Below are 21,955 nucleotides of genomic sequence, written 5' to 3' on the forward strand. Positions count from 1 at the left end.
GTAAGTGAACGCTTTCAGTTTCTAATTCCACGGAGCCTTTTCTGTTCTCCCGCTGCAACTAACTTAGAGTTCCTTAGGGGGCCATTTGTGTGTTTACCTTTTGCTCCAGGGGGGCAGTGTTTGCAAATGCAAGACGGCTCTCTCCCTGTGACTTAAGGGGGTGAGCCAACGTTTTGTAGGCTTGTGCTACTGAGGTATGGTGGCACCCCATTTGTGTGCCTAACACTGCCACATTTTGTGACATTTTTGGTTTTCTCTTATTTAAAATTTAGCTTGAGTTTTTCTGACTGTCAAAGCCCAACTTAAAAAAAAAACAAAGCATGTATGTTTTGAGTAAGTTGGTGAAAAAATTAAATAACAACAGTACTATCAGGATCAAATCAATTTTACACCCTGAAATTTTGTGCAGCTAGGACAGAAAGTCATCACCAGATACTTATTTTTCAACCTCTAGTAAAGTTAATATAAAATGTGGATAAATACAAAGTATGATGTTTGATTGAAGAAATTGAATAAGTATGTAAAGGAAACAGTTTCAGCAACTAGTAGAATAGTAAAGGACTGATTTCTGTCATATATTTCTTCTGTCCTTGAGGAAAAAATCAGGAAAATATATTTGAATGTGAATTCATTAGGAAGAGGTTGTTTGCCCACTGTGAAAAGACATGCACCTGCAGCTTTGGGCTGAACATGACATGTAAATTTTGCTATGTCCCTAAAGTGCCTCTTTCCTCAAGACATTATCGTCACACACAGTGCAATGTGGGGATCCAGATAAGTGTTAATGTTGAGTATGCACTGAATCCTAATTTGCAAAAATCAAGCATCATATTTAGTTATTTCTCTATAAACCATTTAAAAGTTTTTGTTGAAAATATGCCAATGAAAAATAACACACTTTCTGAAATTCCTTCCCTCTTTGCTCTCTGTTTAATTGTGTAACAAGTAAGCAGCAGATAACAAGTGTGTTCGAATGTGTCACTGGAAGGGTGACAATGTCAGTGTCCCATTTGTGGAAAGCTTCTCCCCCAGGGATCTTTGCTAAAAATTCACTTGATGTGCATGGTTAGGAACACAAGCAGTCTAGTCGTCTTTATGTTAGTCTGTTAACAGAACAAACCCTTTAAGAAGATAAAAGATAGGGAAAGGACAAACGCTCTTTTTTGTTCCTGTGTGGTCACACTCACTTAGATCACCTCCTGCTGAATCATGCCAAGTAATAGTTATTTTACTTTTGTCCACTAGGGACTGAACTAAGATCACTGTTATTTTATTTGACAAGTTAACTAAAACTTCATAGTTTTAGAGTTTCCAGCCTTGGAATTTTAGTTAATCTTCCTATTGTAGATTACAGATGAAAAAAATACATCGATAGGCAAAATAATAGAAAACAAACAATTCTGAAGTCTTTTGATAACATGGCTTAAATTTCAGGCACTAATTAAATGTAGCTTAAATTTCAGACACTAATTACAACAGCAGTTTATAATAGGATTTTTTTTTTCCTTTCACAAAACTTATTTCCATCATGAATAAATGAATTTGGTTGAATAGCTTATTACTATTCTCAGTATACTGTTCATACAGTTTTGAATGAGAATTTAATCATTATAAATTAGTTTGGATTCATTGAGGAAGGTGGAGAGGGAAATTTAGTCCCAAATTGTCTTCAATGAGTTGTTCTACCAAAAATGTAATATTTTGTTTGCTTAAAATATACAATCCTGATGATGAAATAAGCATGAAAATGCATATTTTTGTTGTTGTTATGCAGTTATTCAACAGTAACAGGATACAGACATGATTCTACTGGATTTAAATCATGCACATGCTTCATATATTAATGTTTGAAATACATTTGATTTTTGTTTGTATTATTTTTGGTCAAGATTATGGCGTAGTTTTCAGATTATAGCCAAGCATAACTATGAACATGTCTTTTGGTTAAACTGACCCTTGCTAGCATGAATCAAGCAGAATATATGCTGACAGTGTCTCTGTTGGTTTGAGTCAGAGCAGTTTGGCTTGACAATTGTCCGTTTGAATTTGCATATCTTTTGTCATTGTTAATGCGATTGGTTGGAGGATCAAGAAACCAAATAAATGCATTCAGCAAAGAACTTGCTAAAGGCTCTCATAAGTTTCCCTTAATTAGAAGTTTTCTATACTTCAAGCTCTAAGTTTCATGCAGTGTATTTATTTTGATAATTCAAATGGAAATCTTTTTTATTGTAACCATTTGGTGTACTTAATACTGTAATTTGTATTACTTCTATTTTGATTCCCAGTAGTTGTATTAGGATCAGAAGTAATGCACTGCAGAACCTGAGGCTATCAGTGTAAGTGTAAGTAATTCATCCATTTATTCAACAGAATAATTCATCAAACATGTGATTATTATGCAGCTCACGTCATCACTATTCGGAATTTTTTTTAATGCAAAATGTATGTTATCAATGCTAGCAGCAACTTGATGGTAATTTATGTTAATCTATTACCTTGCTTGATGTTTGGTAAACTGGATTCTTTTAAATATTCTTCACAAGAGACTAGCTGTCACTATAAGTCAATATATGAGACTTAGACTTCCCAATCTCATTCCTCAACTTTTCTGGTCTTGTAACTGAATAAGATGAGAGGCAAGGTGGGCAGTGGGGCATAGAATGTATTGGTCATCATAAGTGCTGGAACTGTTACATTACTGGTCTCTTGATGTGACAGATTTAGTTCTTGGAGATCAGCTTTCCATGATAGCTTGTTGATTAATACCAACATGAGATAGGTTTGTAGCATCATCCTTACTTTTAAATCAGGAAAAGCAATATACATAAATGTTCAAAAGTCACATTTTTATTGGATGAAACACCTGGGTTGTCCGTCTAGGTTTGACTTTCTTCTGCCATATAGCTCTTTTCAGAATTATTAACAAACCATACTAATACCTGAGAGTGACCAGATCTTAGGATAGTAAAGATAAGTACAAAAGGCCTTTGTGTCTTTGCCGCTTTTTTTGTGATTCCTTTTTACTTTCCTATGACACAGAAATCTCTATTGTTGAATGTCTATTCCACATCCTGTGCTTCTTGAACTGTTGTTTTCTTTCTCTCATATACCCCAAGTTCACAAATACGTGTATTTAAAATGTATTGGGAGAATGCTTAGAAAGTCTGTTTACCTTTGCCAAATGGTGTCTTTTCTTTTTTTTTTGATTGAAAGTATAAGTAAATTGAGTTAAAAACATGCCTTGTAACAGAGAGCAAAGATCTATCTACTATACTATTTCACACTAACTAAAATTAATGAATTGATTGTTAGTATAAAATTCAGTTATGAATTGTCATCAGAATATTAATAAATGAAACACTTTTAATAAAGTGCTTGGATAAGTTATTTTTTGACTGCACTTTTTGACTAACAACATTCTCTACTTGAATACTGTATTCTTTGCTTCAGAGAATTAGGATTTAGCATACAGTTATCTGAAACATATTAATGATAGCAAGGGCTTCCCTGGTGGCTCAGATGGTAAAAAATCTATCTTCAATGCAGGAGACCTGAGTTCAACCCCTGGGTTGGAAAGATCTCCTGGAGGAGGGCAACCTATTTCAGTATTCTTGCCTGGAGAATCCCCGTGGACAGAGGAGCCTGGCAGGCTATAGTCCATGGGGTTGCAAAGAGTTGGACACGACTGAGTGACTAAGCACAGCACAGCAGTGATAGTGATAAGCTTTTTTTAAAAAAAACCCTTGTATCACACCTATCAACTCATATTAATATCTACTAGAGTGTGACTTCCTTGTGTGTTTGTACAGTGTCATTTCCCCAGGGCTTAGAGTAGTATATCATCCGTGTGTGTGTGTGCTTAGTCACTCAGTCGTGTCTGACTCTCTGTGACCCTATGGACTGTAGCCCACCGGGCTCTTCTGTCTATGGGGGTTCTCCTGGCAAGAATACTGGAGTGGTCGCCATGTCCTCCTCCAGGGAATCCTCCACAGAATATGGATAATAAATGTCTGTTGATTGAATAAATGAATGCATTATCTTTGTATTGCAGTCTGCGCTTACTATGTGCTATTAACGTTTTGGGTATATACTTTACCTTCCCAACTATATTTTAAGTTATCTCTTAAGCAAGGACCATGTGGAGGAAGAAAAAGAATACTTTCTCTACGATTCCAGGTTCATGACTGAGACCTCTCTATAATAAAAAACATGTTAACAAGAGAAAAACAAACAAAAGTTTAATAATATGTATACCTGCACCCAGGAAAACTGAGTAACCAGCGCCCCCCCAAAATGACCTCAAATACTGTTTCCAGCTAAACACAAAAGATGTCTCAGGTAAGCCAGGTTTTCAGGGCAAGCACAGTACACAAGAGTATGGTTGTTATGAAGATTTAAATCCGTACCTCCTCTGTTGATAGAGTTGCTAGAGGTTCAGTCATCTTCCTCTTGCGATACAGAGAGTGAGTATGTGTGCATGTGTGCTAAGTTGCTTCAGTTATGTCTGATTCGTTGCGACCCGTGCACTGTAGCCTGCCAGGCTCCTCTGTCCTTGGGACTCTCCAGGCAAGAATACTGGAGTGAGTAGTCATTCCCTTCTCCAGGGGATCTTCCCAACCCAGGGATTAAACCCAGGTCTCTTACATCTCCTGCACTGGCAGCATGGGCTATTTACTAGGATACCTGGGAAACCCACATCCTTACAAATGGAGATCTCTCTTGTAAATGTAAATTCCTCTGTAAATGTAAGTTAGAAGGCTAATTCCTACTTGGTTTTTGGAGCTTTTCCTATGTCTGCTGTTTCTTAAAAATAATCAGCCTTCATCAAAAAAAAAAAGAAAAAAAGAAAAAAAATCAGCCTGAAATAATCCTTATGCCAAAAGGCATATTTTGGCGTGACAAATTCTGCTCCCTTTCAACTACATCATGCAACATTTTTGTCCTAATATTACATTAAAAGATATTGAGTCTAGGCTATATGGTATTAATTATCCAAATTGTATTTAGCCAAATGGTCTAGGATCTTAAAAACTTCTATGACTCCATTTGTCTTCTTAATTATTCTCTAAGAGTCAGCTTCATTGCCAGTTTCTCCATGAAATTTACCCACACTCTACTTACCCTCAGAGGCCGAGTTCTCCAGTATTATCACATTGTACATATCATGTTAGTACTGCATTTCCATGTTGTGTAGCTGTTGTCATTTTCATTATCTGTCTTGATGGCTGTTTGCCTACTTAGACTATGAGTCCCCAGAGTGTAGTGAATGTCTCCTTATCCACCTTTATATTTTCCAAGGTGTCTATTAAATGTCTGAACAATAGTACTGTTATCATCATAATGTAAAAATAAAAAATAGCAAGTGCTAAAGTGTGTGGGTGTGCTAGGTATAAAATAAAGCGAGTTAAGGGACCTTGCAACTGCTTTCAGATGCCAAAATTGGCTTCTAAGTTACTTGAGGGTCAGCTAGATCTTCCTATGGGATGAAAAATAACTTTATACTTCTAGACTAATAGGTAAATATTTATTGCATACAGGGTAATATGTGCACATGTGAATCTAAGTAACTAGAACTGACTTCTCATCTGTGGATTGTTTTAGTGACTGGTGACTGTGTAATACTAAACCAGAGAGGGTGCTTTCTTATTTGCATGTGAGGGGATTTCTAGAATGGGTAAAATGAGCAGACAGTCAACAAGTATGTTTTTAAAAATTTGTTGTTAAATTTGAATAAAATATGCATATATGATTTATGCATGTGCTTAGTCACTCGGTTGTGTCTGACTCTTTGTGGCCCTTTGGCTGTAGCCCACCAGGCTCCTCTATCCATGAGATTTTTCAGGCAAGAATACTGGATGGGTTGCCATTTCCCTTTCCAGGGGATCTTCCTGACCCAGGGATTGAACCTGTGTCTCCTGTGTCTCTTGTATTGCAGGCAGATTCTTTACCTGTTGAGCCATCTCGAAAGCCATTATTTATACCTAGAGATAGAAAAAATGTCAATTGCTGAGAAATGTTAATAGGAATAACAATTGTCTTTTAAACTCACTTGTAGAAATTTCTCCACTAACTTCATTTGAGAATAACCCCTGATTTTCAAGCTAAATAGACCTCTGTATTAACTTTTCAATGAATACTTCGATTTTGATTGTTATATTTAAAACTGAAAGATCCAAGAAGGCATGCAGACTTCCTGGGCCCCAGAAGTTGGGCATTTGGAGCTATAATACAGTCTTTTGAGTGTCTCTGCAAGAAGGAGCAAGCCTTCCCCCAAACTGTCTCCACTGATGGATCTCAGGTTTTGGGATCAGGGCAAACAGGTTTTTTCCTATGGGTAACTGCAGCCCTTCCTTACTCCTGACTTCCATTTCACATTGAGCTTTTAGTAGCACTCACCTCATATGTAATTCTTGATTCAGTGTGAAGTGTATAAGAATATATTGTTCTTTTCCTTAGTATCCTCGTACAGTTTTCCATTATGTGAGAAAAGAATCCAGATTCTTTACCATGAGGTCCTATATGATCAGCCCCACACTCCTCTCTAGTCTTCTTGTTATAACTCCCTCAGACCAGCTCATTCCTGATTCAGGGACTTTACATGCTGTTTACCTAGCTAGAAAAATTCTTGCCCCACATCTTGGTATAAATGGCTCTTTCTCTTCATTCAGCCCTTTGCTCAGAAATATTCTCTGAAAGTCTTCTTTGAGCACCATTACCTACCACTTTTCCTCACTCTGCTAAGTGATTTTCTATCATTATATATATAATTTCTTCATGGCATTTACCACTGTGATCTTTTGTTGTTTATTGTTTGTCACAAAAGTGATTCTATCTGCCTCTGCTAAGAATGTAAACACCACCAGAGGCCCTAGTCTGTTTTGTTCCGTACAGTGTACCTTTACTGGTAGAAGAGTGCATGATACGCAGTAGACCTCAGTAAATATTTGCATATATATCCTCTCAGACCCGCTATGCTGTGAGGTAGGGACTGTGCCTGTTTTGTTCACTAGTTCTTTTTTTTTTTATTATTTTATATATTATTTTGATAGCAGATCTACTTGTCTTACACAATGACTTGAACATAGTTGGAAAGAATAATTTCTTTTTAATGACTAGAGAAATGAATGAATTCCATGGGCAAACTTCAACTCAAACGTATGTATGAAAATAAGACTTAACTATGTTCTATACATTTCCCTACTAACTATGTTAATGGGAGAAATTTTAATTAGTCCTGAATTTCTGTAATCTATTACATGAGTCAACAAACTTTGGCCCTTGGCCTAAATTCTGCCTGCTACCTATGTTTGTAAATAAACTTTATTAGAATACATGTGTGCTCATTCCTTAACTGTCCATCTATTTTTAAATAAAGTTTTATTGAAACAGAGCCATACCCATTTGCTTATGTATTGTCTATGGCTGCTTTCTTTGTGTAAAGGCAGAGTTGAGTGGTTGCAATAGAGTCCAGAAGGCCCACAGAGCTTTAAATCTGATATCCAGGCCTTTACAAAAAAAAAAAAAAGTTTGCTGAGCCCTGTTCTATATCTCAAAAGGAATGTAGTATTAACATTGAGACCATTGGAAAGTAAATTGTGAGGTTTGCTGTGTGAGAAAAGGATGGCACTGCAGGAAGCCAAGTAATCTTCAAGTCCTTGCCAGTTGGCAGGGATCCTGTCTAAGCCATTTCTTGGCTTGGTATCGGAACATGCTGTGAGATGACATTTTAGAGTACAGGTAGATAAATTTCATGTCTTTTTTTGCCCCTGCCTTTCTTCATGTGAACAGAGAAATGTTTCAAAAACAAATACATGTTAAAAAATAAAAAGCACCTGAATAACAAATCAGCAGCCTCTGGTTAAACAATGAACGGGTCTGGGTGCCAGGGTGCTCTGTGCCTGTTTCATCTTGTTGTGACATTAACAAGAATGTTGACAAAATATCAGAGGCATTCTATTTTCATAGAAATGGGACTCCAGCTCTGTCTTTTACATTCAGTCTGTTTAGAAATCTTCTCTCCTCTGTCATTTGTTTTAGATATAAATGTTGCAAGCGTTCCCTCTCTATAAATGATGAGATGGGGAGGAGCAACAAGTGGGACGCTCAGCTACAAAATTCAGAGGTTTATCATCCCCTTTGCTGTATTTTATTAATTAAGGAGTGTTTTGGTTTTTGTTTTTGTTTTTTTTTCCTTCTCATTCTGTATGCCTTGTCTCTGTGTGGAAACATCAGCTGCCTTTTCCTGGGCCTTGTCTTCTTTTTAAATACCACAAGTTATATTGTGTCATTTGCTTACATGCCCAACCCTAATTACATTCTGAGTCATCCTTGCCTTTTGTTTCAATACAAGATTATCGTTTGCTGTGAAGTTGGGAAGTTCCCCACCCCCTTTGGTTCTAGCCCCATGGTCTGAGAGAAGGAGGGCCTCTTAGCGTTTAAATCTCTTTACAAAATGTACAAAAGATATGCCCCCTCCCTTATCACAGAGGTTTCTAAAGAATGAAGCACTCCATGGATTATCTTTTCTTTATATTTGGAGGCTCTATACCTAAATGCTTTTCTCTAATTCTTACATAGAAATATTGTAAGTGGGAGGTTTTCAGGCTTGTTTAATCTTTTTTTGCCTATCCAAATGATCTGATTTCTTCCTTCAAACAAATAAAAAGGTAATACTTAACCAAGAAAGTGAAGAAAACATATAAAGCCAGACACGACACTACTGGTAGCTAATAATTTCATCAATAATGTATTTGGACATACACAGATCTTTTGGCAGTAAGTATTGGAGAATATAGAGAAAAAATAATGTAATAAATTATATATACTATATGACTTATCAGCTCACTTACTACAGGTCCACATTCTCATGTACTGAAGTTTGTGTTGACCTACTGAAAGTGCATGAAAATTAGCATCAAGCTGTGTCTAAAGTAAATAAGTAGCTGAAATATTAATAAAATACAAATGAAATGTGAATGTCTTGAATTGTTAATAACATATACATGTAAGCCATCAAACTCAGTGGCATCAAATAGGTAAACTTACTATATATTTCTACAAAATGGCTGAATAATTTTGGAAGATGGTGTATTTTAAAGTTTCATTTTATGTTTAGTTTAATTCATTAAGAAGTTATACACTGTATAGATAGTCACTGTTCTGTTTGTGAAAGCTAAATGAGTTGAATTATAAGACTAGACCCTAAAGATTATTGGAGGATTTCTCTTCTACACTGTTGGTGGGAATGTGAGTTGGTGCAGCAACTATGGAAAACAGTATGGAGGTTCCTCAGAAAACTAAAAATAGAACCGTCATATGATCCCGCAATCCTACTCCTGGGCATATGCCTGGACAGAATTATAATTAAAAAGATACATGCACCCCTGTGTTCATAGCAGCACTATTCACAATAGTCAAGACATGGAAACAACCTAAATGTCCATTGACAGATGAATGGATAAAGAAAATGTGCTACATGTATACAATGGAGTACTACTCAGCCATAAAAAAGAACAATGTAATGCCATTTGTAGCAGCATGGATGCAACTAGAAATGATCATGCTAAGTGAAATAAGTCAAAATGAGAAAGACAAATACCATATGATGTCACTTACATGTAGAATCTAAAATATGGCTCAAATGAACCTACATATAGAAGAGAAACAGACACACAGACGTAGAGAACAGACCCGTGATTGCCAAGGTTTGGGGAGAGGGGTGGGCTGGGAGTTTGAGGTTAGTAGGTGGAAACTATTACATTTGGAATAGATAAACAGCAAGGCCCTACTGTATAGCACAGGGGACTATATCCAATTTCTTGGGGTAAAAGAATATAAAAAGAATGTGCATATATATACAACTGAGTCACTTGCTATACAGCAGAAATTAGCACAACATTCTAAATCATTTTTCTTCAATAAAAAGGAAAGATTACTGGAGAATTTCCGTTCCCAGAAAACAAAATCCCAAATTTTATTTCTAAACCTTTAAAGATAATTCCAAGATTTTATAAAACATTTTAACCCTATTCTTGTCTTCACTATTAATATATAGTTGACTAGATTATAATCCAGTGGGAATTTATTGTGGCTAAAGGTTTGATTTGGTGTATGTACCCAGCAGCCCTTCTATCTACCTTATCTCAATTGCACAGACATGAGGCAAGATTTGTATCTTTATTACTAATAACACCAGTATTTATTGTCCAGTTTTACTCAGTTTTTGAATGTCAAGAACAGAGTTATAATAAGCAGTAAGTTTAATATTTATAGAATTAATGAAAAATTTATTGAATAAATTGAGTATTTAATGACTTTTAAATGTTAATAATATAGTGAAGTTTGATATTTTTAACAAATGAGTTAATGAATTGTACATATTTCTTAGCAATGGAGCCTTGCTGCTGCTGCTGCTGCTAAGTTGCTTCAGTCGTGTCCGATTCTGTGCGACCCCATAGACGGCAGCCCACCAGGCTCCCCGTCCCTGGGATTCTTCAGGCAAGAACACTGGAGTGGGTTGCCATTTCCTTCTCCAATGCATGAAAGTGAAAAGTGAAAGAGAAGTTGCTCAGTCGTGTCCAACTCCTAGTGACCCCATGGACTGTAGCCTACCAGTCTCCTCCGTCCATGGGATTTACCAGGCAAGAGTACTGGAGTGGGATGCCATTGCCTTCTCCAAGTGGAGCCTTATTTCCAAGCAAATTATTAGGCAGAAACTTAAAACGTAATCTAGATGCACAGCAAGGGGCTAAAGGAGAAATGGAGTGAGGCCCCACCATGATCCTCTTCCTCAGCCCCTCTCCCAGAGGCATCCTTGAAGAGACTATCTGTATAAAAGGATACAGATTCAAAATAACTGCAACAAAAGTTTCAAATAATCAAATATTAGCCAGATAAAGTTGCCAAAACCAATCTACTGGCAGGAAGGAAGAAACATAACACTTTAAATTTGAATATTTTTGGCAAACTGATGTAAGGATATCCAAATTTGCCATATGCAAAGTTTAAGAATATTAATGTGTAAGTTACCAAAAATATGTAGACTCAAAAGTGTTGAGGCCCGCACATATTTAACATGACTTAAATATGTTTACAGTAGGCAATTCTTGGATAACTAGTGACAACTTATATAACTTATCTATTTTCATGATAGTTTATGCTTTTTTAAATTTAAGAATATTAATTACATTGATGACTTAATATCTCAAGCTACACTATTTACTTAGAACAGAATTCATTGTTAAGGGTAGTGAAAAGGAATATGAATTTTAAGTAGGCATTTTGGTATTTTCAAAATGTGCAAAGATTCTTATTAAATATACTAAGCTAATCTTTATCTTTATTTAGTTTATTTAGTAATAAAATATTTAGTAATAAATATATTTATTTATTTATTTAGTACATGATAGCAGAATTGCCATTTTCTTGTTCACATGTGCTGGCTCTTTAGGATTTTTAAAGACATTGCCTGGGTTCTGAAGATTAATTCAGTTAAGAATAGGTAAAAATCATTCTTGAATCCACTTTCCCAAATACACCTGAACTACCACGTATCACAGTACACTGGAAGAGGACGATCATATGAAGGCAGTGCCTTCAATTCCATGAACTCTGTGGAGCTTTTTCTCTTTCTTTAGAAGATGAATAATGCAGAGCTGTTTGGTATACTATTGGGATGAAGGCTCCAAAATTAGACCTTATACAAATTTATTATTAACTTGCTTATTATATCAGAAGTGAAAGTTCTAATTTCCTTTCTGGCTTCGCAGTGGCCTGCTTCTTCTTAAACACTAGTTGGCCCATTCTTCATTTTGGAGACTTATGAGGCTTGAAAACCAGAAAAGAGAGGTGATGAATCCACTGTAGCCCCTTTTTGCTGAGAAGTCTAAACCCACTGAAACAGATAATGAAACCAAATGCATTGTTTGTGTCCACTGTTCCCTGTGTCAAGTCTAGAGACAGTACCACACAGGATGACATGTGTTGTACCTAGAGCCGGACCACCCAGGTGAATCTTGACAGTACCGCTTCTTGCTGTGTGACCTTGGGCAAGCTTCTCTATGCCTCATTTTCATTACTAGTAAAATAAGGCAATAGCACCTACATTATAGGGTGATTGTTAATAGTAAACATAAGTCACATAAATTACTTTTCATAAGTCCTATTACATAGTAGTAAATATTGAGCAAACAGTAATTCCTTGGGGGCAGTTCTGGGTTATAGTAATAGTTCAGTGTTGAGAGCTTTTACCAACTATCAGTCCCTTTGGAAGAACTTTACATGTATTAATTCATTTAATATTTTCAGTAGATAATATTATAATTTTTGGACATAGCAAATGAGGAAGCTGAGGCACAGAGAGGGGAGAAACTTGCCCAACATTGCCCAATGGCTCAGTGACAGGATACGTGCCCAGTTCCAAGCAGCCTGGCTCTATGACCCATGCTCTTAACCAACTATGCAATTAGATACAGCAACTTTATGATATCTTTTCTTGTCAATCTTCAAACCTTAAGTCTATTTAAACTGTTTTTCTGTGATAGTTTTGCGTCTAAACCTGTAATTCTCTCACACCAAATGAGTGGCCCTTTTTCAAGTTTTGCTTCAGACAGCCATTTGTCCTCACCGACCTCTAAAGCTTCGTGGTTAAATTGACTGTGACATGTAGGTTGTGCTGCTGATTGAAGCACAATAGTCCAATTCTCTCTAACCTCCCACAGATCTGTTAACAGACTAAGGAATCCCATGTCTGCAGTCCCTCCAGTCATATCCTTAGAAGCACCATCTCTTGAAGTTACAAAGCTTAAATGAATCTGACTATTTATCTAAAAACTTCTGAAACACAGAAAGGCTTACAGTTGCTTTATATGGGGTGAGGCTGCCTATTCTAAATATCTTCTGTTTAATTTAATGACCTCGCTTGTGAATTTTTCTGTGGAGAATCCTTGGAAAAGCAAAAGCACATCCTGGAACTTAAAATATTATTTGCATGCAGCTTCCCTTTGTGGGTCATTCAAAGAGTTGTAAAAATGAGAAGAAAAGCCTTGTTTTCTCAGTCAATGACCTCTTATCTCACTTCCTATTTTATTTATCATTGTCCCTATTAATTAAAATATTTCTGGTATTTTGGTTCAAGAACAAAACACTGCTCAGTTCAGTTCAGTTCAGTCGCTCAGTCATACCCGACTCTTTTCGACCCCATGAATCACAGCATGCCAGGCCTCCCTGTCCATCACCAATTCCCATTTACCCAAACTCATGTCCATTGAGTTGGTGATGCCATCCAGCCATCTCATCCTCTGTCTTCCCCTTCTCCTCCTGCCCCCAATCCCTCCCAGCATCAGGGTCTTTTCCAGTGAATCAACTCTTCACATGAGGTGGTCAAAGTATTGGAGTTTTAGCTTCAGCATCAGTCCTTCCAATGAACACCCAGGACTGATTTCCTTTAGGATGGACTGGTTGGATCTCTTTGCAGTCTAAGGTACTCTTCAAGAGTCTTCTCCAACACCGCAGTTTAAAAGCATCAATTCTTCAGCGCTCAGCTAACACTGCTACTTGCAGGCAATTGTAATGACTCTTCTTCCTGGTCTCAGAGGCCTGATTACTCAGATGCCTGGGCCTTGAGATTAGCTGCCTTCATGGCTGATAAAACCAATTGCATGAGGTGGAAAGGCTCCAAGTTACCCTAACTTCCCTCTGTCCATTGTTCTTCATAGAGTGCAAAAGAGAAGAGAGGACAGAATGGGGTGGGGCAAAATAGAACTCAGCTGTACCTTTTCATCCTCCACCCTTGCATAGTGGGACATATTAAAAAACATTAAGAAAAGAAAACAAAACTCACTGCATATCCCCTTGGTTGACCCAAGTTCTCCAAGGAGTGCTAAGAATCAGATTGTAGGGACCCCAAAGATAGTGATAGGATATATATTGAAACATGAATAAATTTTCTGTGGTGATCAAACTATTTAGGGGTGACTCTTTGGTCAGTGAAGTGGTCTAAAGAATTCTGGTGCTAGCAATGACTATTATAACTTTCTCAAGTTTAAGATTATCTTTCTTTATCCTCTCCATATTTTTCAACTTACATCGATTGTGTCTGATACTGTTTATCTCCTCTCAAGTGTTGTGTACATGTGCTTAGTCGCTCAGTCATGTCCAAGTCTTTGCGACCCCATGGACTATAGCCCTCCAGGCTCCTCTGTCCATGGGATTTCCTAGGCAAGAATACTGGAATGGGTTGCCATTTCCTCCTCCAGGAGATCTTCCTGACTCTGGGATCGAACCCACATCTCCTGCATTTCCTGAATTAGTAGGTGGATTCTTTAGCACTGCACCACCTGGGAAACCCTCAAGAGTTCACTGACAAAATAGCAAATACAAATTAATAGAAGTTGGGATGTGACCTCCCATATTTAGTTATATGAAAGTGAAAAAGTGAAGTTGCTCAGTCGTGTCCGACTCGCTGCGACCCCATGGACTATAGCCTACCAGGTTCCTCCATCCATGGGACTTTCCAGGCAAGAATACTGGAGTGGGTTGCCATTTCCTTCTCCAGGAGATCTTGGCAACCTAGGAATTAAACCCGGGTCTCCCACATTGCAGGCAGAAGCTTTACCATCTGAGCCACCAGGGAAGTCTATATTGTTTGCTCTTTATCTTGGCACATGATTATGGTGTGCTTTATCTCATCCATATAGCAACCACATTTCCTGCCATTGAAATTGATATTGCTTTGTGTATGGAATAAACCAAGCTATCTGAAAAGAGGACAATGGATATCGGATGTTCTGTTGCAAAAGGACGTATGAAAATGACATTCTATTAAAAAAGGTGTTTAGTAGCAAATAGGATGTTAATGTCTACTTTTGTTAAGCAGTATCAACATCCAAACAGATAAACACATATATTTTTATAAATAGCTGCTGCTGCTAAGTCACTTCAGTCGTGTCTGACTCTGTGCGACCCCATAGACAGCAGCCCACCAAGCTTCCCAGTCCCTGGGATTCTCCAGGCAAGAACACTGGAGTGGGTTGCCATTTCCTTCTCCAGTGCATGAAAGTGAAAAGTGAAAGTGAAGTCACTCAGTCATGTCCGACTCTTCTCGATCCCATGGACTGCAGCCTACCAGGCCCCTCCATCCATGGGGTTTTCCAGGCAAGAGTACTGGAGTGGGGTGCCATTGCCTTCTCCGTTATAAATAGCAGGTATTACCATATCTAGTTTACAGATAAGCAGACTGAGGAACAATGAAATCAAGTAATTTTTAAAAGGTTACATATTTACTTTGATAGATACAGAATTTGAATCGAGATATTCTGAGTGGTTAACTCTAAAGTTCTTCATTGTTCATGTCTTTTGCATTTCTCCTTCACAAATTAAAACCAATTTTGCATGATGGAGCATGGGAAAGAGATTTAATGAATGATACTTTCCTCTAAGTTTTTATAGAGTATATCTAGAATAAATAACCTTCTTTGGAGAGTAGAATAATTAACCATGTATATATATAAATTATTATAAGAAAGCTACTGTTCTTAAAAGAACTATTTTCTGGAACTACTCTTGACTGGATAAAAGTTTTTATTTAAAAATATGTCAGAGCCAAAAATCTGATTCCTGTTTTTACATTTTTACAAACAAGTGAATTGCTTACACAAACTGCTTAGTTGAGGTTACTGTGATATGACTGTACAAATAAAGATAATATTTTAAGCTAGTTATTTTATCTACATTTTTGCTTATAAACACACTCTTGAAGTGTTAGATTGTATTTATTTCAGGTAAAGACCAAATAAGGATAAAATATAGTCAGTAGAGGATATTGCTTAATATTTCAGCAGTAATGAATTAGGATCTATTTGTAATATTTTTGGGAAAATGAAATTATATATGTATTTTTAATTTTACTTTATTTTAGTTCTTAAGTATATAAAACTAAAAATTGATCTCAGATTTATTTATGCTTAGAAAAAAAGAGCAAAAAATTAATAGACACTGGTGAAGGCAAAACTGTCATCTGTAAACTAATGGACTGAAGAGACTTTGGTTCAAATAGATGATTAAAGTTGATAATAGAAATGGAAATCCTACAATTATTCCTCAGCAAAGATCTTAATTTAGAATTGAGTACATATTGGAGCTAAGAAGTCTCCATGCCAGAGAGAAAGGGAAATTATTTTGTGTCCTTTATGTTTCATGAGGGACTAAAGCTTATATACCTTGAGTTCACAAATCAAATATGGGCAGTTTTGAGGGAAAAGGTCACTATGGAAATTAATTATACTGAGCATAAAATATTCCTATATATTATTCTAGTTTTTAAAAATGTCTTCCACTGTATCTAGTTTTGGCAAGTCCTAACCTAAAAAGGTATCAAGGTAACTAAAAACTTGAAATAAACTCTGTAAGCATATTTTAAAATTGTTTATGTTTCAAATAAGTTACCACGTATTTTGAAGATTTCCCTTCTGTTCAAATACAAAATATCTCCTGTAGAAAATGAGATTAACATGTGCTTAGTCTTTCTCTGATTACTAGGCAATTGAGAAATCAATGGCAAAGAGGTGATTTTCTACTGGAAAGATATACCAGTCCTACCTGTTCATTTGATGGACACTCAGAATCTTTGAGAAAGGTGTAGTTTAAAATTTTTTATGTAGCTTTAAAATTTAGAACCAAAAAACTATACAAAGAAAATGCAACTTTTTAATTTAACAAGGTGGGAAAAGTGTAAGTTGAATAGCTGGAAAACAGTGCCAGAGGGTAATTATTAGTTATATAGTCCAAAGATGGTTATAATACAGTACTACTGTATGAATGTATATGAGTGTATGTTTGTAGTATTATGTCGTAAATAGTTTTATGTCTTACATGACATCATCCCATAAAGAATTCTCTTTCCTTTGAATCTGAGTCATAAAAGGCAATTTAGTTTCCAATCTGTTCACTACAATATTCATACTTGAAACCTTGAGATGTTAGAACTCCGACTTCTTAAAGCCACCACATTGTAAGGAGATCAAACCACATGGAAAGGCAGTGTGTAGGTTCTCTGGTTAGCAAGTTCCCATTTTTCAGTTATTCCAACCCAAGCTCTAGCCATGTGAGTGAATGAGCCTTCAGATGATTCCAGCCCCTAAATCACTCTATTACTTCCATATGTGGAGTCAAGTCCTAGCATTATGGAATAGGAACAACTTATCCCCACTGTACCTTGTCTGAAATCCTGACCCACTAGAGTCTATAAGCCTAATGAGCATAACCGAATGGTTGTTCTATGCCACTAAATTTGTGAGTTATATATTAGAGAAGCTTAAATACATGTGCAGGGCTTACTATGGTACCCACGATTATGATAATCATTGGAGAGCTATACATTAGATATGAGCTTTGCCTTCCCGAAGCTCGTCTTCCAGTAAGGCTCATGATATGGGTAGAACATCATAAGTGTTGGTTTTTAAGCCATTATTTTTACTATTTTTCTCTATTCTTGAGGATAAATATTTCACTTTTACATAAATTAAGATTCAATAAACGTAACTTGAAGACTGCGTGTATCTTTTGTACTCCTTTGAGTAAAATATTTATTAGTAGGGATTTTTCTAACTTCAAGGTAGTATTTGTGAAAATCCTCTGAGCCTTCCTAAACTATTAATTCAAGTCAGCATGAAGTCCATAATACCAAAATAATGTATTGTATAGTTTATGTGACTCATAGTGTCTACATTGTTTGAAAATTTTCTGATCATTTAAAAATTGTAAATATCTCAGTGAATTCAGATTTTTCAGAATCAAGGCATGAAGCTATTTTATAGCTATATGCTACTTAACCTGTCATGTTTAGGCTGTAAGTTTAAATCCAGATGTTTCTGAAAGCTGTTATTAAGCATGGCTGACTGGTGGTCTCCCAAATGTAAAATGAGTGAGCAGCATCTGTTCAATTCCCAGCAGTTTGGAATTTCTGCAATAAATCCATCCCAGATTCTCCCCTTCTTAACTGATGATCCTAGGATCTGGACTTGAATGAAACAAATATAGGAACATTCTTTATATGAGATGCTTTGCTTGTTAGATTATATAATGGTTCAAACTTAGTGGAAAACAGCATAACAGTAAATACAAAGAACATAACTATTTTTTTAAACCCTTTAACTCAGTAATACTTTTGGGGATTGTTTTCAAGGAAATAATTGAAAAGAAGGAAAAAGCAATGTATATGAACATGTTCATTGATGGTACTCTAACAGGAGTTTGGAAACAATAGATACTATTATTTATTTGATATTTACTATGATACCTTACACACATTATCTCTAATATTTTTTTAAAAGTCTGAAAGGTAAACAGTGTTATCCACAACTTTGAATGAGGAAACCACACACAAGCTCCTACCAGCAGTCAATGGCAGAAAAAGTAGATACTCCAGCACCAGATCGTATGATAAAAGAGCATGTCATCAGTGACATCACGATTGAAGCTGTTAAAAATCATATTTTTACAAGAGAAAATTCCTTTAAAATGTTGAGTGAACAAGTTTATATACTTGAATAATTGTAGTAATAGAAAATAATATCTGATACTTTTGAGCATTTAATATGTACTAAGCCTAAAACAGAAACTGTAAAAGATGTTATTTTATTTTATCCTCTGAACTCTGTACATAGATACTGTCATTGTCTTCACTTTAGGGAAGTGGATGGTAGAGGATTGTTTGTGTATTTGTAAGTATATGCATAAAACCACTGACAGGAGCACATCTGAAACATTCACATTGATTCGTTTTTAATAAATTGAAGGTTGAAACTGATGATTTTTCATTTTCTCTTATGCCTATCATGTTGTTGTTCAGTTGCCAAGTTGTGTAAGACTCTTTGTGACCCCATGGACTACAGCACACCTATCACATTTATTGTGTAATGTGTGTGCCATTTTTATAGTCAAAGTAATGTAAGCTTTTTTTTTTTTTTTTCCCCCTAAGAAAAATAGGTATATCTATACTAAGGTGGTAAGGGTCTGCCTGCAATGCGGGAGACCCAGGTTCGATTCCTGGGTCAGGAAGATCCCCTGGAGAAGGAAATGGCAATCCACTCCAGCATTCTTGCCTGGAAAATCCCACAAACAGAGGAGCATGGTAGGCTACAGTCCATGGGGTCGCAAAGAGTCGGACACAGCTGAGCGACTTCACTTCACTCACATACTAAGGCCAAACACAAATAAGCAGGAGTGAAATGGACATGAAGGGGACTTGAGCATGTTAACATTTCCATCACTTTTTAAAGAAAAGTTTCTCAGGGCAAGATAAATATGGAAGAAATAATAATGGACTTACAATAGTAATAGTAATGGAATTAATGTTTAGAAATAGTGGTGGAACATGTCAGTAAAGGAAACCTAGAAGAAATAATTTGGACTAGAGTTTTTTCCTTCTGTAGTCAGATTTTACCTCCCAAACAGTACCTTGACCAATTCTGAAACCATTTTATCATGTGGTGGTCATTTATTTGTTTCACACCAATTTTTATTTCTAACTTCCTTCTCTATTTTTGTGGATAAATTTATGTTAAAAGTCCTGATTGGTGGATTACAGACAGAAATTAGGTTGAGGTAGTCCATGATCCTCAGTTGATTTTATTCTTTTTATTGAAAGGAAGAAATACACTAGACATTTTTACTTAATAAATATAGAAAGATAAGTTATAAAACAGAAGGTGAATGGGTGACCTTGGTTTTTAACATATAAAACTAGGATTAAATGCTTCAGGATTTGATATAACAAAAAGAGCAGGAAGACATATGGTGGAGAGATTAAGGAAGTTATGATTATATCACAATACATATGAAGTTTGAAACATCTTAATATCTATCCCAGTGCACTTACATCAGGCAACCAGAACTTTTCGAAAGTCAAAACCTGATCATGCCATTCTTCTGGTTAAAAGGCATCAGTGGACCTAAAGTACCCTCAGAGTGAAGTTCAGATGCTGTATTTTACTTAAGGTAGATGTTGCACATTGCTGTAGTTTGATCTCTCACAATTTTCTCCATGGTTCTCTATTTTCTAGCCATACCTAAAATCCTAATCAGTTCAGTTCAGTTCAGTTGCTCAGTTGTGTCTGACTCTTTGCGACCCCATGAACGACAGCATGCTAAGCCTCTCAGTCCATCACCAACACCCGGAGTTCACCCAAACCCATGTCCATCGAGTCAGTGATGCCGTCCACCCATCTCATCCTTTGTCATCCCCTTCTCCTCCTGCCCTCAATCTTTCCCAGCATCAGGGTCTTTTCAAATGAGTCACTTCTTTGCATCAGGTGGCCAAAGTATTGGAGTTTCGGCTTCAACATCAGTCCTTCCAATGAACACCCAGGTCTGATATCCTTTAGGATGGACTGGTTGGATCTCCTTGCAGTCCAAGGGACTCTCAAGAGTTTTCTCCAACACCACAGTTCAAAAGCATCAATTCTTCAGCGCTCAGCCTTCTTCACAGTCCAACTCTCACATCCATGCATGACCACTAGAGAAACCATAGCCTTGACTAGACGGACCTTTGTTGGCCAAGTAATGTCTCTGCTTTTTAATATGCTGTCCAGTTTGGTCATAACTTTCCTTCCAAGGAGTAAGCATCTTAATTTCATGGCTACAATCACCATCTGCAGTGATTTTGGAGCCCAGAAAAATAAAGTCAGTCACGATTTCCACTGTTTCCCCATCTATTTGCCATGAAGTGATGGGACCGGATGCCATGATCTTAGTTTTCTGAATGTTGAACTTTAAGCCAACTTTTTCACTCTCCTCTTTCACTTTCATCAAGAGGCTCTTTAGTTCTTCTTCACTTTCTGCCATAAGGGTGGTGTCATCTGCATATCTGAGGTTATTGATATTTCTCCCGGCAATCTTTATTCCAGCTTGTGCTTCCCTCCAGCCCAGCGTTTCTCATGATGTACTCTGCATAGAAGTTAAATAAGCAGGGTGACAATATACCGCCTTGATGTACTCCTTTTCCTATTTGGAACCAGTCTGTTGTTCCATGTCCAGTTCTAACTGTTGCTTCCTGACCTGCATACAGGTTTCTCAAGATGTACTTGATGTAAAATCCTAATATTTCTATCATAATATCATGATTTACTCTTCTTCCTGAACTTTGTTCATTCTATGCTGCAGCAGGTTCCTTGCATCTCTCTTGAATAAATGGATGGAGAGATGGATGGTTTATAAATATGTGTGATACAGGTCCTGCTACTCACTAGGCAATGGAATTTGATAGGAAAGGTGACCGACAAAATGACAGAAATGGACTTCCAATTTTGAAGGACACAGACAAAATAGTAGTACTGATGAGAAAATCGTTTTGTATTCTGTAGTTAGTTTCATTATAAAAAGGTCAATAACCAAAACCTGGGGTGGTGGAGAGAGTGGCCCTCATGACTCTGACAATTGCCTAAAGTTAGAAGGTTAATAAGGTAAACAGATTAAAGGATGAGGAAAGCAGCTAGAGAATTAGGTAACAGAAGAAATCCTAAGGGGAAAATCCTGATAGCACTCAGGCAAATAAAAATAAAGCAGAAATATTTATTAATATCAAGGACAAAATTGATATTTTAGAATGGGGGACATTAGAAGGGTGCTTTATTCAGGTAATATGTATTTGTTGAAAAAATATAAAATTATAGCTGAAAATATTTCTGTATTTGTGACATATGAGCTGTTAACTTCAGTTGACTTTTAGAGTAATTCTCAATGTTACAAATGAGAGGAGGAAAGGACCTCCTAAGCTGTTTTAAAATTTCTTAATTCAGTTAGAGGTAAAGAGCCCCATTCTGTCTTCCAGTCATTGGTATACACCACACATTTACAGTATAAAATGTGTTAGAGAATTGAGTCAAATTACTTACCAAGTCTAAGGTTAATAAACCTTAGCTTCTATCCACTTAAAAATATACACTTATACTCGCAG

At 36.5% G+C, this 21,955-nt stretch overlaps 1 protein-coding gene across 1 annotated transcript in view; it reads left to right on the top strand.

Moving 5' to 3' along the window:
• The window catches only part of ANGPT1 (angiopoietin 1), a 472,143-nt gene that overhangs the window by 169,505 nt on the left and 280,683 nt on the right, over positions 1-21,955 (top strand). The gene's annotated exons all lie outside the window — the stretch shown is intronic.

Source organism: Bos indicus, chromosome 14 (genome assembly GCF_029378745.1).
Source record: "Bos indicus isolate NIAB-ARS_2022 breed Sahiwal x Tharparkar chromosome 14, NIAB-ARS_B.indTharparkar_mat_pri_1.0, whole genome shotgun sequence".
Lineage (NCBI taxonomy): Eukaryota > Metazoa > Chordata > Mammalia > Artiodactyla > Bovidae > Bos > Bos indicus.